This window comes from Artibeus jamaicensis, unplaced genomic scaffold (assembly GCF_021234435.1).
Source record: "Artibeus jamaicensis isolate MK-2021 breed Jamaican fruit bat unplaced genomic scaffold, CSHL_Jam_final contig_588, whole genome shotgun sequence".
Taxonomy (NCBI): Eukaryota; Metazoa; Chordata; class Mammalia; order Chiroptera; family Phyllostomidae; genus Artibeus; species Artibeus jamaicensis.
In genome coordinates this window covers 8,370,076-8,395,038 of record NW_026521895.1, presented here as the reverse complement: position 1 = coordinate 8,395,038, position 24,963 = coordinate 8,370,076, and the positions used below count along the sequence as shown (strand labels likewise).

General features: G+C 46.8%; 1 protein-coding gene across 3 annotated transcripts in view; it reads right to left on the bottom strand.

The window, feature by feature from the left end:
• STXBP6 (syntaxin binding protein 6) overlaps positions 1-24,569 on the bottom strand; it is a 239,606-nt gene extending 215,037 nt beyond the window's left edge. Inside the window, exon 1 of one of the 3 annotated variants that reach the window (XM_037129358.2) lies at positions 24,478-24,569. The gene's annotated coding sequence lies outside the window, so the exon portion shown is untranslated. Of the gene's footprint in view, positions 1-147; positions 204-23,943; positions 24,270-24,477 lie in introns of those variants that run through there. The other 2 variants (XM_053670495.1, XM_053670496.1) reach the window with 2 other exon arrangements.
• Between the last annotated feature and the right edge of the window lie 394 nt (positions 24,570-24,963).

The window sequence follows — 24,963 nt, the reverse complement described above, 5'->3', positions numbered from 1 at the left end:
ACTCCCAGGATGTACTGCAAAAACAGAGAAGCGGGCCCCAAACCATTTAAATATACTCTGCCAAGTGAATTTCCATCAAATCTAAAGGTAAGGAGGTTTAGGGAAGTGGATAGCCTGTTTTTAATAAAAAGAAAAAACCCAGTTTACCTTATTTGAACCCTGATCAAGATCTTCTTGTCCTCCCCAATCCTGCAATCAGCATGGGTGACCTGAATACCCACACACACACGGGCACCTGGTTTCTATTCCCTGACTGCCTCACACCCCATGACCTTTACCCCCAGCCACCTGGGCCAGCCACCGCCCAGCCAGACGCCCCGCCCTCTGACAACAAAACCCCAGCTCCAGCTTCCTCATCAAAATCCCCTTCATTGGGATCAACTGCTAGGTCCTTATCAGAAGTTTCATTTTGTATCCCTTCTTGCTCAATTTCCTTTCTAAAAGCCATCATTTCCAAAACGTACTTTTCATAACACCCTTGCCAAATGCCAAATTTAACTTGCTCACCTTTTTGTCTGCCTGCCAAAGCCTAGCCTTAGACCACGCCTACTGTAGCTCCAGGCCAGCACCTGGGCATTGGAGGAAGCGTCCCGCGGGCAGACGGTGTCATTCCACTTCCCTGAGCCCCAGCTGCAGGTGAGTACTGCAGAATGCTGGGCAGTCCTATCACATTTCTCGCGGAATCCTTTCACTCTTCTCAACTGTTATTGCACTTTCAAACTTCCACCCCTTCTGACAACCCACACCACCAGCACCAACCCCATTCTCAGGTGACCCTGTCACCCAAAAGAGAAATGGAACCCATCACACGGCAATCACCTGTCATCGACTTACACCCCCACACACTTTCAGTGTCTTCCCCCCTGTGGCATCCTGCTGCCTCCTCTCATCCAAAGACAACCACTCCACTGGGGCTTTAGATCCTTCCTGTCCTGCCTTCTCATAATCACATAATCAGGCTCCCATAATCAATGACCCCTTTTTCTCTCCTGTTTATTCAATCAACTTTTCCTTTCACACAGATCCTTCCCATCAACACTTCAACATCCTCAAGTCCTGCCTTTAAAGCCCTGCACCTCAACCTCACGTGTCTCTAGTTAGTGCCCGCTTTCTTTGCTTCCTTCATGGGAAAACTAAAAATTGGCCTCCTTGCATGTCTCCGTTTTTCCCTCTCCCATTCATTTCTCAAACCATTCCTATCAGGCTGCTCCATCACTCCCTGAAACAGCTCTGGTGCAGGTCAACAATGGTCTCTTTATTGCCAAATTCTAAAGAGAATCCTTTCTTCATTGTTTATCTTTGGGGCAATGTTGATCACAGTATTTGGCCTTGCTGATTAATTTTCTCCCTGAAATCCTCCTTACTTTGGCCTCTACAACCACTGCTCTCCTTCCTACTGCTGTGCCTCCCTTCTCTTTTGCAGGCTGGTCCTCCTCCGTCTGTTCGTTAGGGCCGGAGCTCTTCAAACTTTAAACCCCGACCTCCTTTTTCTTTCACTGTACATTGGCAGTCAAAAGCCCCACTAGCTATAGGGGCAAGTGAAGCATCCAATTAAGGGAAACAAAGCCGACTTCCACTTCCCTCCCGACACACAGCAGACGAGCAGGGTAACACACAGCAGACCCTGTGCATCAGGTAAGATGACACAGGGAGAGAGGTACAGACTGGAATTAAATAGAGAGCGGATACTCCTAATAAGTCCACAGTTACTTAGCTCAAGCCAGAAGTCCTCAGTTATACGTGAAAACTCACAATTTTTAAATCTTGGCAAGCACATCAATTAAGATTTCTTTCTGGTGCAACTAAAAGAAATCTTGGCACACCAAGGGGAGAATGTATTGGCTCATTTAACCGAAAAGCCTAGGAGTACAGCTGCCACTGGCTTTAATCAGTGTGACGGGGCCAGTGTCTCTATCTGGATTCCACTTCTCCTTTGCTGTCCCTGTTCTCAGACAGGCTCTACCCTGCGGCAGTAGTGAGGCAGCGGGTAGACCAGGTTTAGGCAGAAAACAAGAAAGGTTCTCTTCCTGGAGCTCCCTCCCAGTCTCAGAACTCCCCCTGATCTGGGCTGCCTTGGCTTACCAGACAATTCTTGAACCAACCACTGTTGCTAGGCTGCTGGGGGGATGATTGGCCAGCCTCAGGCCACACACGTTGTTTGGAGTCAAGGGTGGAACTCAATCTGAAGCTTAAGACCTGAGATTGGAGGACAGGAGATTTCTTAAAAGGAAATTAGGGTGCTGCCATCCAAAAGAGAAAATATATTCTGGGCAGCCAAAAAACTATAAACATGCTACAGCAACTTGTTCAAATATTTTAAAAACACTACACAGGCCAAATAAAACAGGTTTTCTGGCTGAAGGGGCTTGTCAACCTCCAGTTCCAACCCTTTCTCTATTTGTTTCCTAGGTGATCTTATCCAAGACGAGCCTTCACTCACCATCTCTACCCCCCAAACGCCACATTTTTCTCTCTGACTCACAAATGCAACTGCCTACTCAACATCTTCACTTGGATGCCTCAAACTCTTCTCAGATTAAATCCATCCAAATGGAATTAATGATCTTCTCGCCTTCCACCCACTCCCACCCAAAGCTGGCCATCCTTGGAGTTCCTCTGGGGAGGGCAGGGGGGGCATTAAGAGAAAATAAGATCAATATGACTGAGGTATTGTTTGAAAAGAAAAAAAAAATCAGGAAGTTAATTATAAGATTCCACTGGAATTCTTTTTCTATTTCAAATACTCAAGAAAGGCTTTTGATATCTTAATTCATCTAAATTTGCAATTTCCATTTTCCATCTCTTCCCAATGTATTTTTCAGACACACAGAAATAAAGTGTCATCAAAACAAATACCAGAGGGAGAAAGGCTGTCAATGGACTTCCAAAGGCGTTTCTGCTTGCTGGTTTGTTAATGCAGGTGTAATGTTCTTGCAAGCACATGATCTGATTTGACTCAGACGACAACCCGGGAGGCTGGGAAGGCAAACCCGCCCATATTTCATCAAATCTAAGAAACTGCCACCCGTTAGACGCACCATTATTTTATGAACCATTATATTAGGGGGAAAAACTCCACAAATTAGAATACAACATAGAATGCACTGTAAATCACATCTTGTTTTCAGATATATTAAAATGTAAAATGAGCATAAAAGTATGTCTTAGAGTTCTTTAAAATCATTAGTATAAGGCTCGCTTTTTAGATCAGGAACCAGAGGCTCAGAGACTTGCCCATTTATAAGTTAAAGAGTGAACTTGAACCCATGGGGATCAGTGTCCTGATCCATTTTCCCCCAGTTCAGCCCTTGGGTTTGAATGATTCCTAGAGTTTCTTCTGGGGCCCAAGAGCTTTTCTCATACAAAGCTGGTGAAAGAAGATCAGAACTGAGTCAGTTCAACAAATGCTGTTAAATTGATGTGGATTCCAAAGGCTGAAAATAATTCAGAACTTGACTCTTAGCTCTAACTCCTAGACAGCCTAAGAAATACTGTCAGCACAAATAGCAATATAAGCCATTGTGTAAGAAAAAGATTACATCATTAATTTCACTGCTAACTCAGTCAGGTTTCCACAAAAACTTACAGTTTGCTATTAATTTTAAGTATGATTTTCAAGACAATTTTTGTTTGTGAAATAATATTACTGGGCATCTAGTCAAGCTAAAACTTTCATTCTTTTGTAATAAAACATACACATTTAGTGATTTTTGTGTGTGTCCTTGTGTCTAAAATACCCACTTGGAAAGGGGCCATGTTGTAACTAATCACGGCATAAACTAATGCAAAGCAAATGTGTAAGCCTCACGGTCCTAATGACTTTGCACAGGAAGCCTTTCGATTTCAACACCCAACATTCATTAAACAGAAATTTTGTTGCAAAAGCCAAGAAATGTGGTGTGTGGGTTCTGAATAAGATAAAATAGGCTTAATTCATGACAAAGGTTTTTTTTTTAATTTATATTTAATTGTTTCACATTTTGTATTCCTCTTAGCACCTGGTGCAGTGTCTTAAACATATCAACTGTCTCATAGGTGCACGTAATGATATACAGTCACAGAAACGACAGGCCTTGTTTCCATACACTCCTCCTCCCAGGGCCTGTGCTGGTTTTGCAGGAGAAACAGTCTAGAAAATTCTTGATGGTGCCGACTGTGAATCTCTCTTTATGCCACCATATTTAATACTGGAAGTCCTCCAGGAGCTGACAGTCTGATGGGCGGGAAAAGATAAAAGATATGCAAACAAAATATATGCAGGTGGCAGATGACCTTAAAGTGTGCTTAGTAATTGAGCAATATACTGAAATGCTTTAATATGATGTCCAAGAGGCAACAGATGTAGAATTAGGAGAGCTGGTGTAGCCCGTTGCTATCTGTGACCTCAGGCAAGTCAGTTCTCTGGACCTATTTTCTTAATTAGTACCTACTCACTCACCCCTCAGGGCTACTGCAAAAGAAGTTAAGGCAGGAGGAAATGTTTCTGCAAACCCTAACACACCATATGATATCAAGTGTCATTAGAGATACTAGTAAAATGGTCTGTTGCTCAGATTATTACAATGACTCTTTTTTTGGAGGGAGGGAGGGAGTCGCTTAAAATGAAGCCAAGAGGGATTTTTCTAAAATTCAAACCTCATCATTCCCTCCCAGGTTTTAAGACTCCTTCTAGCTAAAGGATAAATTCTCAAGGGCTTAGCTTGGTAGATGAGGCTCTTCAAACACTGGTCCCCCTGCAGTGCCATCTCTAGCTTTCCTTTCCAAAGACCACAGCAAATGTACCGCTGCCCCCGGGTCACACTCTCTTCTACACTCCTTTGCCTTTGCCATTTTGGTGGAATTTCTAGCTGTGATGATCATACCACACCCATGACTCCACAGGCTGCTATTATAGCACCTTCCACATCATCAGGAGGCTCTGAGCACCTCCGAGGCAAGGAGGGCCGGTGCCTTATTCTTCCCCATGCCTCGTACCAAGTCCAACACACAGCACCTCAGTAAATGTTCTTTGAGTGACAAGCAAGGAAAGTCCTCACATACATACCATGAAAAGGTGGTGTCAAGGAGAGAATCTCAAGGGAAGATTGTCAACCGAAAAAAGTCTTAGTGGCCCTAATAAAAATACTAGAGTTCACATCTCTTTTCCAAATGCCCTAAGGCCAGATGTGTTTTGAAATTAAAAAATGCTGACATCTTAGAAAGGCAATATATGCCTTATGCTCCCAGTAGAGTGTAGCTCAGCACTTCATACTCAAACACAGTAATGCATCTGCAGCTGCAGGAATAACCACACTAAACGCAATGAATGAGGAATATAAACAGCCTCTCCTTCATTCAAGTCAGATCTCACAACCAAACAGGTTACGAGAGCTCTTAGAGCCTTTTGGATTCTAGTAGTAGACCTGTCTCACCTGATTTGCACACACAGCTCTTTCACACCCAGTTTCTCTTTTGCTCAGAAATTCACTACGGCAGGACTGACCAGTAGGCAAGAAATAGAAGTGGCCACACACCTAAATAGCAGCCCACAGGCTATAAAATACTGGAAGAAGGGATTCAGAGGCACATACAAATGGTCATCACCACTGGCAACTGTTGCAGCCTCTTAGAACAAGAAAAAAACTGCCTGGACGCGGCACTGAAGGACCAAGTGAGAAAAGCAGACACACGCAGCAGAAAATGACTGTGCGAATGACTGTGGAAATCAGTCAACCAATCAATACTGTTAGGAAAGCCCATCATGGATGGCTACATGACTTTCCAGCTGGGGGGCGGGGCAGAAATGCACCCACCCAAGGGCATCCATAAGCCCAAATCCAGCTGCCCAGACCAACCTAACTTGCTTCGACATCAAATAGAAATGGCAAAGCATGCCACCTGCTCTCCAGGACCTCAGGGTAGAGCAGAATAACTCTCTCTGCAAATAAATATATAGATATAGACATACATTCTTTTACACAGCCAGAAAGACTCCCATGCAATGCCTCCTGTGAAACTCTTCTTTTAGAACCAAGTGCTAACAGGAGTAAAACTTTCCCTAAGAAACTGGTAAGTGCTTTCCTTTCTAAAAAGAAGTACTGCACTCAGAAGAGGAGGGGAATGCATACTCCCACTTCCAGTGATCCTAACACCTGGACAATCATTGTGTGTTTATCTGCGAATCTACAAGCTCTTATTTCAGGGATAAGACTTAAACCAGCAACTCCAGAGTCTGTCGCACCCCAGAGGCCAACAGTAACAGCACCAGCCTCCACTTAGCCTGCTGAGCCCTCACTGCGTACAAGGTGCTCTGAAGGCCTCAATCTGTATTCACAATGAGAATTGACTTTAGAATTGTCAACCCATTTTATACGTAAGAAACTAAATCTTTCAATAAAGACCCGGGAGCTTTTAGGAAGGAAAGCCATAGGACAGTGATGTTGTCTCTTACTGGTTACTAAGTTTCTGCTCTGAAAAAAAAATGATAAAGCTCATTCTCAATAGCTCACATTTCCGTCCCCTCCGATACATCTTTTTCAGTAACCATGGAGCTAAACAACTCTCTTGTCCGCATCTAAAGTCTTTCCCGTGTATCCCAGCTAAAACGTGTTCTCATTAATTCTCTCTCTCTCTGTCTCTCTCCCCCTTGCCTCCTTGCCTCTCAGAAATTCTCCCTGAATGTGCCCTACCCACCTACCCATCTATCCATTTATCCCTTTTGGGGCACCTATGGTATACCAGGCATCGTGCTGAAGATACGAACTGTACAAGTCACAGTCCCACCCTTCACATGTTCACTCTAGATGTGCAAGCGAACAGTCATGCCTGAGCATTCCAGGTGTGTATGACACAGAAGCTGCACAGGTCAATTCTGCCTCGGGCAGAAGTTCAATGGTCACAGAAGGCTTCAAGAAGGTGCTGACCCTTGACTGGGTCTAAAGAATAATTGCAAAAATACAAGATGGACAAGCAGGAAAAGGGCATTTTAAGGACAAAAAGAATGAAACTGAACAGTGGTACCAGAGTACTTCAAATAAGAGAGCGGGGCACCCTGCCCTACAGGAAAGGGAGAAGGGAGAACAGGAGGCCGCCAAATGGGCCAAGAAGGCCACACTGCTCATCGACTCTCCTGGAGGGGCTGGCCGCCTCTTCCCAACCAGCTTCCAGCCCCGTTACTCTTACCATAAACCCTGTGAATTCTAAGAATCAATCTCTTTCCCATTCTGAGGCCACTACTTGCCAGTTTTTCATGGCTCTAAGACCTTGGGTTGAGGACAAGACACTGTTCATCAAGGGCACTTCATCATGAGGGACAGCTCTGAGGGCAACACAGAAAATAAATAAAAAATGCTCATTGAGCTGGGCAGAAGACAGAAGAACTGATGTCAAATAGACAGCTTTTAGAGGAAAATAGCTAGATCGCAAATCATCAGTTAAAGAGAGCTTCAATATTCACATAAACGCAGGGCACAGTAAAGACTGACAGGGTTGTCGGGCTCTCGTCTGCTCTCTCTGGGCCTTTAACGCAGCAATAATCTCCCCGCTTTCCGGAACTGCCGTGGCCTGCACATCTGACTCACGCCCTCCCATCTCTTCTTTCAAAGGACGAAAATCCTGTTGCTATAGAACATGTTCTTTATCTTTACTAAGTGCCCTTTGGATTTATGAGAACTTCCCTGTGAGAATTATCTGACACCCTGTGAGATAAGCGGACACAATCATTTCCTATGCAAAGGCAGAGTGAAAAATCAGGAGTCCAAGGATTCACCCTCAGAAGGACCAAGGTGAGGGAGAAGGAACAGTGTGTTTCGACCACATGTTCTCTCCTCCAAGTGGAAGTGTGGCCAGACCAGACATAACATATTGATACAATTCAAAATTGTGTATTCACACATACAAATAATATTGCTAAATTGGGTAAACTTCATTTATAGAGCTATAAACTTTATGAATTTATTTATATTAATTTTACAACAAGACAAAGTCATTGCTTGGTCTTTCCCTTGTGCTGAACCAATGAAAGCTTTACTGACCATAAAGTGAGGAAATAACTGCCGGAAGAGAATAACTTTAACTTTTTGTTTAAAGTTAAACTTTAAAATGAAAAATCTCACAAATACTTTAAAGTCCTAGAAAATCACTGTAAGCTGAGGAATGAAGACTATCCGAATTAAGAGCCCTGGGTTTACTCCTGTTTCAGGGTAGGACTGTACAGCCTTAGTTTTCCTATCTGTGAAATGGAGTACGTAGGAAGCACATAGAGAGAAAACAAAAGGAGTAATATCTACTTAAGGCCTTTTGCAACTAAAGAATGAAAATAAATAATGCTACCATGTAGTTCCAAGAAAAAAGTGGAGTGGGAAAACAAACAATTCAGTGGTACAGACATATGTCAGTGTTCCAGAATGTTTGAAATGTAGGGATAGAAAAAATGAAGAGTCCTGAAACATGGGGCGTGGCAGAAGTAACACGTGCTGGAGTGTGGCTGGTAGGGTAATCTAATAATTTATAGTTTTAATTTGAACATTTCACCTAAAATGTCATATGGTGTGCTTGAGTATGACATTATGTTACAGAATTACATGCTTATGGTTTTATAATGAAAGATTTTGTAATAAAAAGGGGGTGTTATTTGTGCCAGACCTTATATACAGCCTAAAGACGATAGAGGAAAATAGACCAACAAGAGGCAAATCATTCTGAGCAAGTTCACCAACACAGTGAAAGAGTTCTACTCTGTGAGGGGAAGCCCTGTGGGGGCGCGGGCCCCTGTGATGACCACCCTGCCAGAACTACCCTCTGTCCAGTCCTCAGGAAGGTGGCAGTGATCACCACCATCATCTCACAGGGATCTACACTGAGGATGGAGATTAAGAAATCACATGTCCTCTGCACACTCTCAGTCCTGGGGAGGTGACTTGCCTTGAGCACCCCAGCACGTGAAGTAAAAACCAATCTCAAAAAAAAGGACACCTGGATCTGACTTTTCCTCATCTCACCCTCTGTCTTGGAACCACTCAACAGAGTCACATCAACAAAAAACTCACCCACGGACTAGTTATTTTACAGAAGGATTGGGTGAAGAAACACAGGTATTTGCTAACCTGTCCGTGAGCAGCTGTCCAAGAGAGATGCTTCATCTACCAAGAGTCAACTGTCATCACACGGCAGGTGCCCTCTGAGCAACAGCGCCCAGTAGTGGTGGGGAGGACTTTGGGGGGAGAAGCACAGATGACCAGATCCTTCAATTAGTGTCAAACCCTCCATACTTCACAAATTGATCAAATATAACCCTCACAGCCACCCCAAAAGTTTGGTGCCCCTAGGCTCACCTTATAGTTGAATCTGGCATAAATGAAAAAAATTAAGATTTTTCAAGTGCTAAGAGGTTTGAAACAACTAGAGATGCTTCCTGAAAATCGAAGGCCTGTCTGCATGGCTAAGTGCCTGCAGGCTCTGCTGCAGCTGTGGAACTTTTCTCTTGCCCCAGTCACACTAAGCGGTGCGTGAACTGCTGCTTCCCACCAAGCACACAGGGAATCATTCTAAAGAAACCCCTCCTATTCAAACAATATTCAAATAACACAGTAAACCAAAGCTGAGTCTCTACTAGACAGGTTACACTGTGAAGATCTGAAATGAAATTAGAGAAGTATCTTGCTATCAGAAGGCCTGTGTAGTCCTTGAAAAGACATAACACTATCTACATAACGGCGCTGCTATCGTCCAGCCCCGTGAACCAGAAACCAAGGAGTAGATGTTTCTCCACCTTTCTTGCCCTGTACTTCCAAGCTATCACATCCAGTTATTCACTCTTTGTTCTTCCAAGCAGCCACCCATCTCTCCATCTTTACCTCCCTGGTCGGCTGGCCATCATTTCTTCCTGAACTACTGCAAAAACGTCCATACTGGTCCACCCACACACATCTCCTCTTAGACCCCTACCATCCATTCATCCATTTTCTTCACTGGAACCCAGGTGATATACTGTCAATCTGATCACTTCGAACCCATGCTCAGAAGCCCTCATGACTCTTGGGAAAAGACTGTCCTTTATTCTACATGCTCAGACACAGTAAGGGGCCTTCTTCTGCCCCTTACTCACACCATGGCCCCTTTCACCACAGGGACTTTGCACATCCTGCCACCTTTGTAATACCATCCCCTCCCTCTTTAACTCCTACTCATCCTTCAGGTTGTGGCTCACCATCACCTCCTCAGGAAGGCTGCCCTGATTTCCTTAACGAGGCCAAATCCCCTCAAATATCTACCTCTCTCCCACAGGCACTAGAACAGTTGTCATTTTACATCTTATGCCATCATTTTTGTGTACAGGTTTTTTATTCTGTAAAAGCAGAAACCTTGTCTGGTTTTGCTCACCATGGTAATTGGTTACACATAGTAGCAGTCACTTTCATTGAATGAATGAAAAGACAGAGATAAGATCAATACAAAGCAAAATGGAGAAGATGGCCTGACAAAGAGGCAGATAAAAAATGGCCCCTGGAGGATTTTCAACTGGACCTGTTACCTTTTACAAGGGGTCTTTCCTGGGAATTTCTCCAGGTCTCTCCACCCCAGCACAGCACTGTGACATGGTGCCCGTGTGACAAAGGGAAGGGGCATTGCAATACCTTTATCTGTCCTTTCTCTTCTCCCAGGCCCGGCGCTAAAGTAAACAAGGAAAGAAGTGGGGCTCCACCTAGAAGGAGCTTGGCCCTGTCTGTTTCCCTCCGATAGGAACAGGACAAGGAGGGCTGCTGACGCCCAGAAACCTACTGCAACAGCTGTTGGAGGAGAAGCTGCTCGGAGAACCCCTGATGTGAAACACCACGTCACCTCCACGGAAGCCTTTTCAGGGTGCGCGTCAGCACCCTTAGGTAAAGACAGCTGCCTTTCCCTCTCGTTAGATGTCATTGGACATCTTCTCCAGATTCATTTCTCCCTGAAACCTGCTATAGTGAATTTCCCCATCACTCACCTAAATGGAGCACATTTAAAATGCAGGGGCTGCCCACCCCTGATGTGCTTCCTATGAAGAAATGTCTGACCTTCCCTCTTCTGAGAGCCGGCTTCGCAGGAGCAGGTGCTGCCCGGAACCCCCGGTCTCACTGCCTCAGCGGAGCACGGAGAGCTTGACTAGAACCACAGTCATGGGCTGTGAACCCTAAGGACAAGGGGCAACTGTCTGCACCTTGGTGGCTGTAAAATGGGGAGAACGACAGAACCCCATTAACAGCATTGGAAGACCCAGGAAAACTGGCAGCACCTGCATGCCACATGCGTGTAGTTAAGACCATGTTAAGGAAGCCTCAAGTAGCCAGCTCACTGACGCAAGCTCCTTATTCCCAATCTAAGAGCCATATTTAAAAGAGAGAGAGAAAAAAAAACTTCTCAGAAAAAAGAACCTTCGACCCTTGTACCTGTAAGAGACAGAGCTCACTGCGGCTCTGCCGGAGACAACGGCGGGATCATGACCTACAACCTACTTACACACCCAGGAGCTGGTCCTCGGTTACACCCACTCAGAGAACAAGGATGTGGGTGGCCCTTTACTCTTTCACAATGTATACCTTGTGTTTACTCAGAGCCCTGTAAAATTCCAAAGACAAAGCACTATTTAGAAGTGCCTTTCATTTGGCAGGAGGACAATAATAAATTCAGACGTCCGTGGGCAAAGTCCAAACCTGAAGTGGACAAACTGCGAGCGTGTGTAGGACACCGTGGTCTGCTAAGAAAACAGGTACGGTGGTGGCGCTCGGGGCATCCGCAGTCACTGGGGACACTAACTGCTCCCTAGTGACCCCTGGCTCTTCACTCCTGCTCCAGAATCCTCTATTGGAAATTCAATGTGGTGCGAAAATAAATGTCTTAACCTGGGGAGGTTTTCATTAAAATGCCCTCCCATTTTACCTCAAGCATCTATTTTATCCAGGGAAAACTGTGAATATGAATGAAATAGAATTCTAATCTGTACAAGAAATGGTTTGGATATCTGGTTATCCACCACCCAGGGCTTTGCCCTGGGGGCCAAGGCTGTGCAGGACATAAGGTGCTCAGAGTGCAGAAACCGCCAAACGAAGAAACCATTCCACTCTGCGGTCTCGGGAGGAGTCCAGACACTTCTCTGCTATGGCTTTGCGCCCAACGACGACAGAGAAAGGTGGTAGCTTCAGCTTTTTGTGTACTCAGCTTTTGTCAACATCCCCAGTCTGAGTAGAAGAGGGCCGGCTTGCTGGGTCCCACGAGCCAGGAGGAGGGAGAACAAGCCTCTGCAATGGTCAAGTGTATTCGGGGGTCTCTGCCTGGCCCCCTCACATCTCCAGGGCAGCGGGATGCCCCAGGATCTACCTGAAAGCAACCTACCCAAGGAATTTTTTGAGGATTATTTCTGAAGGTCTTTAGTAGACACCCAAGCCATTAACCCACTATGTTTTAGAGAAAACTACTGAGTATTTTTTAAAGATCAGGAATGAATGATTGAGTATTCAAGAATCCAGCAATATTCTGCCCCTAGTGGTCAGATTTTATACATGTGTCCTGCTGGAAAGAGACTACTTAATGCACAGAATACAGTCTGCGTCATGTTAATATTCATTAACACGGCTTAGAGTATTTCCTGAGTAGCTGCCTACCAGCCAGGAGGAAAAAAGAACGGACTGCGTAAGACCTATGGGTCAGACTATGAGTCCAGGCTGGCCAGGGAAAGGCCCTCAATGGCACCCAGAGAGTGGGGCCCTAAAACCTGACTCCAGGCTCTCCTCCCGACTGAGAGCCTCAGGAGGCAGAGTGTCCCAGTTCCCGGAGGGGGGGGGGTCTACAACAGGACAGGGTGGAAAACAGACCTTTACCATCTGCATGTTTTTCTGGCTGCAACAGGTTTGTAATTCCTTCAACACCTGCCAGAGGTGAGAAAGGGTAGGGAAAAGGCACTAGGTTTCACTCCTAAATCATGCTTTTCCTCTTTCTAAATCTTTTACTTTTCAGCCCTAAAGTGGAATATTCACAACTGTAAGTGCCTCATAGGTTATTATAAAGTTTAAAAGGCAACAGGAAAAGAAGTCTTCTCATGCAGTGCCTTCTTTCTCCCTTCTAAGGTCTTCACCCTTCACTCAAGAAAGGAAGTTCCATCCCTTCACAGGCAAGCCTTAGACATACCGTCATGGTTTTTAAATCACCCAGAAAATACCCTCTTTATTCACTGGACTGGATTCTGAGAGGTCTTTAGCTTTTCTCCAAAGCCAAAGACATGCTCAAAGCTCATTCTGAAATCAACTAAAAATAACCAGCACAATATACTCAAAGCAATTCCAAAAATGCTTTCTGCAAAACTTTTGGAGTTGGTCTACAGTCTTCCAGAGTGACTTCCATAAAAGGCAAGCTCATTTGTCTGTTCAGTGCCTCTAAGCTTCCAGGTGATCTCACAACTTTACAATGCCCCTGGACCACATGGCCCGGAGCTCCGGTCCCTGGTGAGGGTTTCAGACTTCTCTCCGCAGGTCCCCGTCCTGCAGGCCTTAGAGGAGGGACTCTCCAGAATGCAACAGGAATCACTGACAGGTCACCCCCATCGATATAGATTTCAGGGACTTTTCATAGTTGTTTCTCTGGAACTCAGTTTGTTTTCAAAAGTAAAACAAACACAACTGGAAAATAGGCAAGAGACCTGAACAGGCACTTCTCAAAAGAGGATATCCAAATGCCAATATACACATGAGAAGGTGTTAAGCTTCAAAGAGTGATGAGAGTTAAAAATTAAAACCATAACGAAAGGCCTCTGTACAAACATCAGAATAGCCAAAACTTAAATGATTTAAACTAAACACTGGCAAGAGTACGGAGTGACGAATGGCACTCTTATCCACACCAGAGGGGAATGTAAATTGGAACGGCCACACCGGAAACCTGGCTGTATCTAGTAAGCCGAACACATCCGCATCACAGGACCCGGCAGTCACCCACATGCCCACACGCCAGAAACACACACTTCTGTGAACCACAAGATGCATACACATGAATGTTCACGGCAGCATTATTCGTAATAGCCCAAACTTGGAAACAATTCAAATGGCCCTAACCGATAACTGAGGTATGTTTGTACAATGGCACATAATCTAGCGCACTAGGGATGAGTCTCACAATATTGAGAGAAAGAAGTCAGACCTAAAGAGGAGGACCTAAAGAGACTTGGGGAGATTTTGAAGAACTTGAAGTTACTTTCAAGAATCTCCGGGGCCAGTAGCACAGGTTCTTTGTGAACTTTCAAGTCAAGCAGGAGTTATTACACTTTCATTCTCACAGCTGTATCCCTACAGCTGCTTCGTAATAAACTTTCCATCATAAACAGAGCACTTTTCCTTTTCCTCTCTCATCGGGTAATAATAAACGCTCCATTCTGAAAGCATCCGTTCGAAGGTATTTCCTTCACCTTCACTCTCAGTATCACTCCCATTCCACTCGAAGCTTCGCCTTGACTGGCTTCACGCAACTCGCAATTGCATGTCTGTCTCTTTAGATGTGTTTCTTATGTTTTATGTATTTGGGCAAGACAGCATTTGGAACAGCAGGCACGACCTTGCACGACTCAGGACCCCATCAGTGTTTTGGGCCAAGTACCAGCAACCTTGACATTCCTGGAAGCAGTTAGAAACGCAGAATCCCAGGCCCCTCCTCGGACCCAATGAATCAGAATCAGTGCCTCAATGGGACGCCCAGGGGACTCATGTGCACAGGAAGGTTGAGGAGCACTGACCTAAGTCACACACCCCGTCACCTGGCAAACTCAGAGGCCAGGGCTGGAGGTCACAGCCTTGTCCCTATAACAGAGTTCATCCTAAATAGCCCCTGTGTGAATGGCCTTACCCCAAGCCTGGGCCCATACCAATGAGCTACGATGCTTTACATATTAACTGTTTTTCCAAACTCAAGAGCCATATTTTTTCTGGAACTTAAAGGTGGGCAGAATGGGGGCAGAGGAAAGACGGGAAGATGGGCAGGAATGTCTGGTCCCCTGTCTCTGTAACTCAGGAAATCCAGGGGGAGCGGAAAGAAGGCACACGTGTGAGAGCTGACGCAGGGAGGAAGGGGAGTCTAGTTAGGAAAGCTGAACCTACTGTTGAGAGCAGGAACCCGGAAACCGGAGCACCCAGGTTCAGCTCCCAGCTGCGGCATCTTGGACACTTCACTTGACCTTTCTCTCAGTTTTTTCAGCTGTAAAATAGGGATAAGTAATAGCTCCCACCTCTGACACTTGTGTGAATGAAAGAAATCAGTATTTGTAAAGTGCTTAGAACTGTTTGCTAGGTTAGCACATAACGATCTCTAGGGAAATGTTAAATAATAAAAATAATACACTGACAGAAAAATTCATAAAGTAGACAATGGAGGAAAATCCCAGAAGACAGTAGCTATCCAGCTCAACATATTTTTATTGATTCTCTCCTATACGGCAGACACGCTAGGCCTTAGGGATATGCCTTGCCTTCGGAAAAATTCACAGTCTAGTAGGATTTGAGAGCAAGGGCCATTTATACACAAGGCACCTGACTTCAGGATTCCCTGTTCATTTCTGAAAATCAACCACTAGGTAGACCAGTGGCTAGGCGGTTGGCAATGTCAGGGGAAAAGTCTGATTAAAAAGAAAAAACCTCCTTCTGCAAAGGTGAAATTGGGACAAACGTCCATTTTATTAGCGTTGAGGTCTTTATGTGAGTGCCAAATTCCTACCATCAAGGTAGTTATTTTTTTAACTATTATTATAGTTGTATAAGGATTTCATTTTTTGAAGGACTTACTTCAGGAACACCCAGCTCCTTCGCAGCAGGACAGCTTCCTTACTGCCTCCTTAATGATAGGGTAGATTATGTTTAAGAATCACAGTAATTTCTTAACTAATAGTGATGGCTTTCACCTTCAGCTGTGTGAGGTCACATGTTGCTAGGCAGTCTCAGAACAAAGGACAGCTCACTGATATGGACCCTCTGTGACCACAGTTAGTTACCGACAGTGGTTATAAAAGGTGAGGGCATTGCAGCACACGCCCTGGCTCACCTCAGAAATCACATCATTCCCGCTTCCACATGACCCCCCCCCCCCACCTTCTGGAAGGGCAGCCAATGCCAGTGAGGCCTCGCCAGTTAAGCTTCCACCCGAACACCTTATCGTTGACTATTTCATGCAGGTGCAGCATCAGTTTAAATGCTCCGCCCAGGCACAGTAACAAAGTGAATCCTCTTGTTTCCTTTAAAGTCATTAGTCATCAAAGACCCACACCTGCCAATCTACCATTACCGCCCCCCCCCAAAAAAAAAACGATCAAACAGGAAGGTGAACAGAGCCTGACAGGATGAAATCACCATCCTTAGGAAAACAATCATTTTCAGGCTGTGAAGACTGGACACTAGTTTGCTTTACGGAACTTGGGGTTTTGTTAAAATCTTAAAAATAATGTTTCTTTTTTCCCCCAGAAGAAAGTGAAAAGGATCCGTCCATTGAATTGAAATGCAAACACAATCTCTTATTTCCTTCCTTCAAGTGAGGAAGAGGCAATGGAAACAGAACAAAAGTTAACAAGCCACAATGCACCTTCACAACCCTGTGAAGACAGAGGTACCCAAGCCAGCACCACAGGGGCACCGAGCCGACTCTACAGACAGGTGCATCCTCCAGAGCTCGCAGCGCCCCAGCCAATGCCGTTCATTGGAGCCCCACACGACCCCCAGGAGGCAGCCCAGCAGGGACTACTATTGGTTCCAAATGGCAACGAAGGAAGCTTGAGGCTCCGTGAGGCAAACTACACAGGCTCCAGGTGGGAGAATTACAGACAGTGCCAGGATTTGGTGCCCAGTTCTTCCTCTGGCTGCTCCCCATTAACCTAATTCAATTTCACCTAGCCAAGGTTAACAGATTCGCAGAAGATAAACTAATGAAATGCCCAGATTTTCTGAAGTCAACAATGAAGCCAATATTTTCAACCTCATCCCCAGAAATGTATCCTACGTTGCTAATGAAGCTCAATGTTTTGCATTTTAGCGTCCTTTACTTGTCTAGTCTTCATAAGGAAGAAATGTCAGGGAGACGGGGTGGCAGCGAGGCAGGGATGGGCTGAGACCACCCCGCCAAGGAAGTGCAGCAGCAACAGAGCAGCTCGCAGATGAGCTTCTGGTCAAACAGACTAACTGCATGAAAGCAAAGACCCAACGTCTTGACTAAGAATTATCCACTTATCAGAGACTAGCATAGTGACTTTATTAAAACGATGGCAATCTTCCCTGGCTGGCGTGGCTTAGCAGATTGACCTCCAGCCTCCAAACCAAAGGGTCGCTGGTTCAATTCCCAGTCAGGGCACATGCCTGGGTTGCGGGCCAGGTCCCCAGTAGGGGGTGTGCAATAGGCAACCACACATTGATGTTTCTCTCCCTCTGTTTCCCCCTCCCCTCTTCTCTGTCTAAGAATAAATAAATAAATCTCAAAAAAAAACCCGAAATTATGATTATCTGAGGACCAATAAGCAAATTAATGCTGCCCTGAGGACTAGGATTTATTATCCCACTTCCCCTACATCCTCTCCTCACCTCAATCTCAGCCAAGCAAATCAAAACTTCTTCAGAACCTGTGGCTTTATTTCATAGATTAGTTATTTTGTCCTTGCCATGGAATTGACAGTCCTTGTGAAGAGGGAGAAAAAAGGCCAATAATACATCACATTGCAGGTGCATCACCACGTTAGACGCTTTTCCAAGAGCTAGACGTTACTTGGGTCTAACAGACAGGAAAACTGGCTCAGATGTTCATTACCTTGCCCAAGTTCCCACAGCAAATGAGAGATGGAGCCGCCTTTCACATCTGGCTCTGTCCCGCGCCAAAGCCGTCTTCTCCGTCAGCTCAGACTCCGAGTGCTCCAGGCCCCAGCAGTGCCTGTCTCAGTGGGAGCTTGTTACAACTGCAGAATCTCAGGCCTCGGCCCAGGCCTGCCAAATTAGCACTTTAACAAGCTCCCCAGGTGCTCCCTGTCCAGGAGGTAGAGAGACGCAGACGCAACACGCAGCTAAAAAAACAAGAAATATCTCTACTGAGGGGACAGCGGCCTCTGCTCCAGGGGCATTTAACCTGCTGTGGTGTATCGCGATGACTCCTGGACCCAACTACCTCGCTTGTATAATGCCCAGTACCGTGTGAACCCTGTTTAATAGAGATGTTTCCTAAAGGCCTTGACAGAGCTCCACAAACAAATTAGCAGATGACACCAAAACGTCTACCACAGTCAAAGCTTAAGGGAGAAGCTACACAGAAGCTGCCCAGTCGACACTGCCTATTGCCCCCTGGTGGACCACTGCGTGGAAGCCGAATTATGGAATCAGTGTCCAGGGGGAAGCCCAGAAACACACTGTGATCTGAAGATCACAAGGCCCTTGTCTTGAAAACCATCCTGCTGACTCGGAGCACCTTCCAACAAAGCCCTTTTAATTCAGGGGAAGGATCTTTGAGTGAAAGAGTACCAGGAAAATCCCAGGAGACCTAATGACACACAAGGAGAAAGGAATTATTATTTAGGTATTTCTTTCCCAAGAGCAGAAAATTTGGCCTGAAATTGATGCCTTGGCGCTCTCTCTCCACTTTTTTTTCTTATTACTCTCCTTTTTCCCCAGTCACAGTGCCTGTCTGGCTGTTTTTTCTTTTTTAATTGAGACACGCACACACCATTAAAATTCACCCTTTGAAAGTGTACAGTTCAGTAGTTTTCACACAGTTGTGTAAACTGTGTGAAAACTATTTAATTCCAGAATATTTCATCACCCCCAAAAAGAAACCGCATACCAATCAACAGTCACTCCACATTCCCTCCTCTCCCCAGCCTCCAGCAACCACTAGGAATGTACTGTCTGCCACCATGAGTTTGCCGGTTCTGGACATTTCATAGTGGAATTACACAATATGTACCTTTTGTGCCTGGCTTTTTTTCATATAGCATGTTTTCAAGACATTGTACGGATGTACCCCATTTTGCTTATCCATTCATCAGTTGCTGGGCATTTGGGTCATTTCCGCCTTTGGGCTACTATGAACAATGCTATTGTGAACATTTGTGTACAAGTGTTTTCACGAACGTATGTTTTCTATTCTCTTGGGTACCCACCAAGGAGTGGAACTGATCACCAAGTGTCTCTGTTTAACGTTTTGAGGAACTACCGTTTTACAAAGTAGCTGCATCGTTTTACATTCCCACCCACAATGTAACGTACAAGGATTCTGATTTCTTCACATCCTCACTGACACTTATTATTATAACTTTTTTATTACGGCCGTCCCGGTGGGTGTGAAGTGTTATCTCGTTGTAGTTTTGACTTGTTATTTCCCTAATGACTAATGATGTTGAGCATCATTTATGCTTTCATTGGCCATCTGTATATCTTCTTTGAAGCAATGTCTATTTAAATCCTAAGCCCAACTTTAAAGTGGGTTATTTTCTTATTTATTGTTAAGTTGTAAAAAGTTCTTTATTCTTGTTATTTTTTTAAACTCCAGTTAAGACCCCCTCTTTGTGGTGGGTCTTCCAAAAATGCTCTTTCCCCAAATATCCAATACTTTTCAGCTGGACCTACATTTTAATGCATTACCCTGTACCTGGAACTACTACCCTCCAATGGCCTATACATTCGTTCTGTGTCCCTTTCATTCTCACGCATCACACCTCCCTGTTTTCAGCCTGCGTGTCGGGCCCGCCCCCCTGTTCGTCCACAACCAGCTGTCCTGTGGTCCCTGGCACTGGTCTGCTCCCTCAGTGAATTTACAGAATCAAGAAAAGACCTTCACAACAGGCTCTGAGACCACCACGGGTTGCTCCATCTCACTGAGCTAGGCATGGTCCTTTCTTATGTGCTCTGAAATTAACTTGTAAGCAGGCACAAGTCCAAGTCTTCCCACTCCTGCTCCATTACAACACCGAACTAAAACGCCCCCTTTTCCTCTACAAAAGTGCCATCCATTGTCCACAATATCTTCTTAGTCTAGCCTCTCCAGGGAGAATTTTTTAGCCATCACAGCTTAGAATGGTTTTTCTGAAATGAAAAACGAAAACAAAAAAACAACAGTAAGCACCTAGAGAGTTCAATTAATCAACTAATATCCATATTTAATGAGTGACCTTTACTTTAAGGCTATACTAGGTAAAACCTCCCCATCCGGAGATGGTGTTAAAGAAGTTACTAGAATTGCTGAATGTGCCAATTCAGTAACGGAGTCCTAAAAGATACACAAAAATCCTCAAAATGTTCTGTGTTCTGGGAAACATTTAATTGAATAAATACAACCAAGGGTTTTGTTGCTGATATTTTTAACCTGCAGTACTTCTCAGAGTTGGTGGTACGACGGTGCCCGCATGGAGAATCTCTCAGACAGGAAAAATGTAATAGGCAGCGCTTCCAAACTGACTTGCCCTTTACAAAAGCACACCTACTAACATCCACCCCAACATCGTTCTCCCGACACACGGTGGAAACTGCTGAGCTCACTCAACTGCTGCTCGATTCTACCAGCTGGAAAGCACTGGGTAGAAACCATATTTTCTGCTGGGGGAAGGAACCAAACTTGCTTTGTTTCATCCCCAAAGAATGCCGTCCCTTGGAAGTCAGTCTATTAACATGGCAGATGACAGAAAAAGGAAAAAGAAACCATACATTAACTGGGTTCATCATTTTAAGAGCCATCTGGACTTCTGAAATTGGAAAATGATGAAGTGTGAGAAACGTCTACAGAGTGAGTACAGTGCAACCCGAGTTTTAGTTAAAAAGCACCCTGTCGCGAGGCTGAGGAGAACAGTGACGGCAGTGGACCACAGAGAAGTAAAGTGTCCTAAGGACGCCTCACAACGGACTTAGCCAAGCGAGCAAAGACATCACGGGGTCACGCGCTGAGAACAGTGAACAACGGCGATAAGGAGAACTTCTTCGCTTCCCCGTAACTTCTGTCCTCTACGCTGGCAAACATCCTAGCAGTTAAAAGTAGGGGTAACACCCAAAATATGAACATGAAGTTACGGGCAAGAAGTTTAAAACAAAAATGTTCCCTACTCCTGCTTAGTAGCCCAAACCATTTAAACTAGCTAGTGAAGGCTAAGATTTACAACCCAAATATTGTTTCCTCACTGAGTGCTGATGAGAGGTGGGAAGATAGGCATGCGGTTTATCTACTAAAACACTAAGTGCTACCCTTGGGTTTTCGAAGAGGTTTCTGATTTACTGATAGGTTTCTCTGGTGCTACTCATTTAAAAAATAAGAGCCCCAGTGTAAAGCTGAGATCAAGCGTGCTGGTCAGCTGGGACTCCGTGCGGCCACAGGAATACAAGACGAGTTTAAATGCTGACCTCCTCTAACGCTCAGCCCATTTGGGGGCTACATAAACCTAGTCCTGCGTCAGGAAGCCATCTCAGGAACCCTCCTGACTTGAGCAGGATCCGGAAGCCTCTCCGATACAAAGCATCAGTGCCACACGGTCTAGGCCCTTCGGTCACGGTCAGCTCTCAGCCTGGGGCCATAGCTTAGGGGACAAGGAGAATAGCTTAAGGCTGGGCTGTGCCCACAAAGGGCTCGATTATCAACTAAATCACACCAAGCAGCGCAGATGCGACACAGTTGCCCCTGAAAGTCGGCCTTCCTCCCCCTCGAAGAGGGAGAAAGCATCTCAGTTACTGCCACACCCCACCCCCGAAGGAATGCAAGGTCCCAAACCTGAGCACTGTGGGACATCTGTCATGGGGTGCACTTCACCTCCCCCGAGGCCTGGGTCCGCTGCCCATTGAGAAAGACACCACACTGCAATTCTTTTTAAACTTGCTCATAAGTTCTTCAGTCTTAAGGTTCAAGCTGCCAGAACTTTACGCAACCTCCTCTCTATAAATGTCTGAGATCCCCAAAGAAAGAAAATGGGGGAGTTGTGGCCTTATCAATATCAGGATTACCAATCTCAGTCTACCCAAGAGTAACCTGGAAACCAAAGACTAAATGCTTTACAGTACATAAAGGAGGAGAGATCTGATCTTTTTTTGTGTGTAAAGTTGATTAATTTGAAGAGTAATCGGGATTATTAAAACTGGACAACAGTAAGTGGCACAGGCATTAGAAATACAAAATGTCTTAGGCAAGTTCCTGAAACACTCTGTCCCTACAGAGGATGCATTAAAATGACGGCATTCCCAACAAACCTCCTCCTCTCACTCTCTCTCTTCCGTAAGTCGGTGGTGCTATAGGTGTAGTCCTGGGGACTCCGATGATGCTTGTGTTTGAGAACCACTGCCTGGGGATCGGGGACAATGTGGGGGGGGGGGGGTCAGGAGCCTGATGAAACCTTCACCGAGTGTGTGAGAGACAGTCTCCCCTGCTCTTGCCTCTGCTCAGCACTGACTATGTACCTCACAGACTGATCTCCCCAATGAGGGGTTGAGTCCTTAGTTCAAGGTCACTGTGAAAAGCCAAGCCAGAGCTGCAGCCCAGGGTCTGCTGCCCTGTTCATCAACCTCCGATCTGAAACCGGGGACTGGGACTCTGGACGTCGGTAAGTCAATCCCACCCTGCCTCCTAATCTGCACCGTGCTGTTGTCCGCAAATAAACCTGAGGACTGCGGCATCAAAGGAGATGGATTTAAGGAGAGGGAAGAAAAGAAGATAAATAGCTACTCCAAAGACCTTAGCAACTAAAATCTCTTGGTAAGGAGTGGGCAGAGAAGACTTAAATGTCTTGCTATAGTTTTAAAAAATTGGTTAAATTAAAAAAAAAACTGAGTAAAGGGCACCAATACATGAATAAGGCCTTCAAGTTTTCAAAGCATCTTTTATTTCCATTATCTCACCCAAGTCTCACAACAACTCTGCAATAAAAGGAGATAGAGTCACTATTAGTCCCATCTGATGGAAGACAAAACTGAAGTTCTGAGTGCCTAACAATTTGTCTGTGGGCACAGTCAGCCCCTGGAAAGCTACAACGTGACCTCAGGTCTGTCTGACTCTAGAACCTATGCGCCCGCACCAGGTGATTCCCACACCTGAAAATGTGTCCCAAAGCAGCTTCCCCCTAGGAAAAAGCACACAGGGAAACATGCAGCACAAATGGTGAGCCTCTACAACGTGGTACTTGAGCAGTTTGTGGGTGCCCCTTTAAGAACTTAACACACAAACCCAACAGCCAAGGTGTTCAGCCAAAAAAGAAAAAAAAAAAAGGGAGGCATATTTCTAGCCTGCATAATCATTTCTGGACCAATTCCCACTAGCAGCCTCGGAGGCGAGGCAAACAGCAGCTCACTGCCTGGCTGACGCTCCTCCACCCGCTCCCCCTCGGGTTATGACAGCACAGCTCTGACTCGCGTGCAGGCCAAACCCCAACACTCAAAACAAGAAGTGAAAAAAGTGGAGAAGAAATCATCAGCATCCTCCACACCCTCGCAATCCACACAATGCCATTTCCAGGGTCCTGGAGTCCCCTGGAACATCTTAAGGAGACCACTGGGATGAGGTGGACATTTCTGCAGACCCACCGGCCCTATCAGTGATACTTCCCACTCAGCCCCAGAGGAAGAACAGAAAGGGGAGAGGGTTCCTTATGAATTGACGTCCTGGGGCTGGAGCCCAAGGCGGATAAGACCCAGACGCTCTTTCCCAAGGAACAGTATGTCCACCCAAACTCTCCACCTGCCCCTTCCGCCAGGCCCTGTCTCCGCGAAGGTGAAGGGGGGCGGGGGTGGGGGGAAGGGAGGGTTGGGCGCTGTAAAACTAAGGGAAGGCTGGAGGAAAAAAGGCTGGCCACCTACCCCAGCCACACCGCCCCACCATGTGTGCGAGGCTCCATTCCGGCGCGCATCACCTCAAGAGCTAACAGGGAACCCGGCGCCCTTGGCCACGTCCGAGGGTGGGGACGGGGCATCGCCCTAATGAGCGCCCTGCAGGCAGGGAGCCGTGCCCGCCCGGAGATCCTACCTCAGTTTTGGCAGGAATGATTTTCCTAGAAGACGCCAGGGAAGCGAAGCTCTGGGTGATTCGTGGATTTCGGCGGGGTGGAGAAGCTCAGCCTAGGGGCGCAGCGACACATTCAGCCCCTGCACCCTGGGGGCTTCGGGCCGCGCCCTCGGGACTTTGGTGCGGCGGGGACAATGACAATTAAAGGGCTCCATTCTCAACTTTCTCGGAGGAAACTGCTCCGTTCCGCGGCGTGCCCAACCCTGCCCGCAAGCCGGGTCCCAGGTTTGGGGGTGGGGGGAACCCGGGACCCGAATCGCTCTGGGCGCGCTCTGAGCAGCTGCGCCGGGGCGCGCAGCCCCCTATCCTGCCGCCCGCCAACTTGAAAGCATCTGCCTGGGCGCCGGCCTGCTCCTCCGAGCCCCAGCGGGGTCCCCCGCCCCGGCCTCCGGCATCGGACCGTGCGCCGGGAGCCCCAGTCGCTGCGGCTGCTGCAGCCGCATCCCCCTGGCCCGGCCTCGGGCTCGCCCGCCCGCTGCCCTCCCCTGGCCCTACCGTGCAGTCCGGCTCGTGCCCGGGCAGTGCCAGCGCGCGGCACGCGTCCCAGAGGCGAGGCTCCTCCCCGGGGGGTGCCCCGCGCGGGGCTCCCGGCTCCGGACAAGGCTGGACTGGCGAGGGTGCTGGCCGGGCGCCTCTCGCGGCTCCCGCGCCGGCTCCGGCTGCCGCGCGCGAAGAGAGAGGTGTTGGGGGGGAAACTCCCGGCAACTCCAACTCCAGGCGCCCGAGCTCCCGCTGCAGCCGCGCGCCCGCCCGCCGGCCGCCGAGTGCGAGCGCCTGGGAGCGAACCTGCCCCCGCGGCCGACTCTGAGCATGCCCAGTGCGGCGCGATCGAGCCCGGGCGCCCGGGCTGGGGACGCGGAGCTGCGGCGGGGGGCCGGGACCCGACCTCCGCGCTCCAGAGCGAAGGCGGTGGGGACCCGGGGGAGGCCCTGTGCGGGGGACGGGGCTCTGGAGCAAAGGGCCGGGGAGAAACAATGTGCG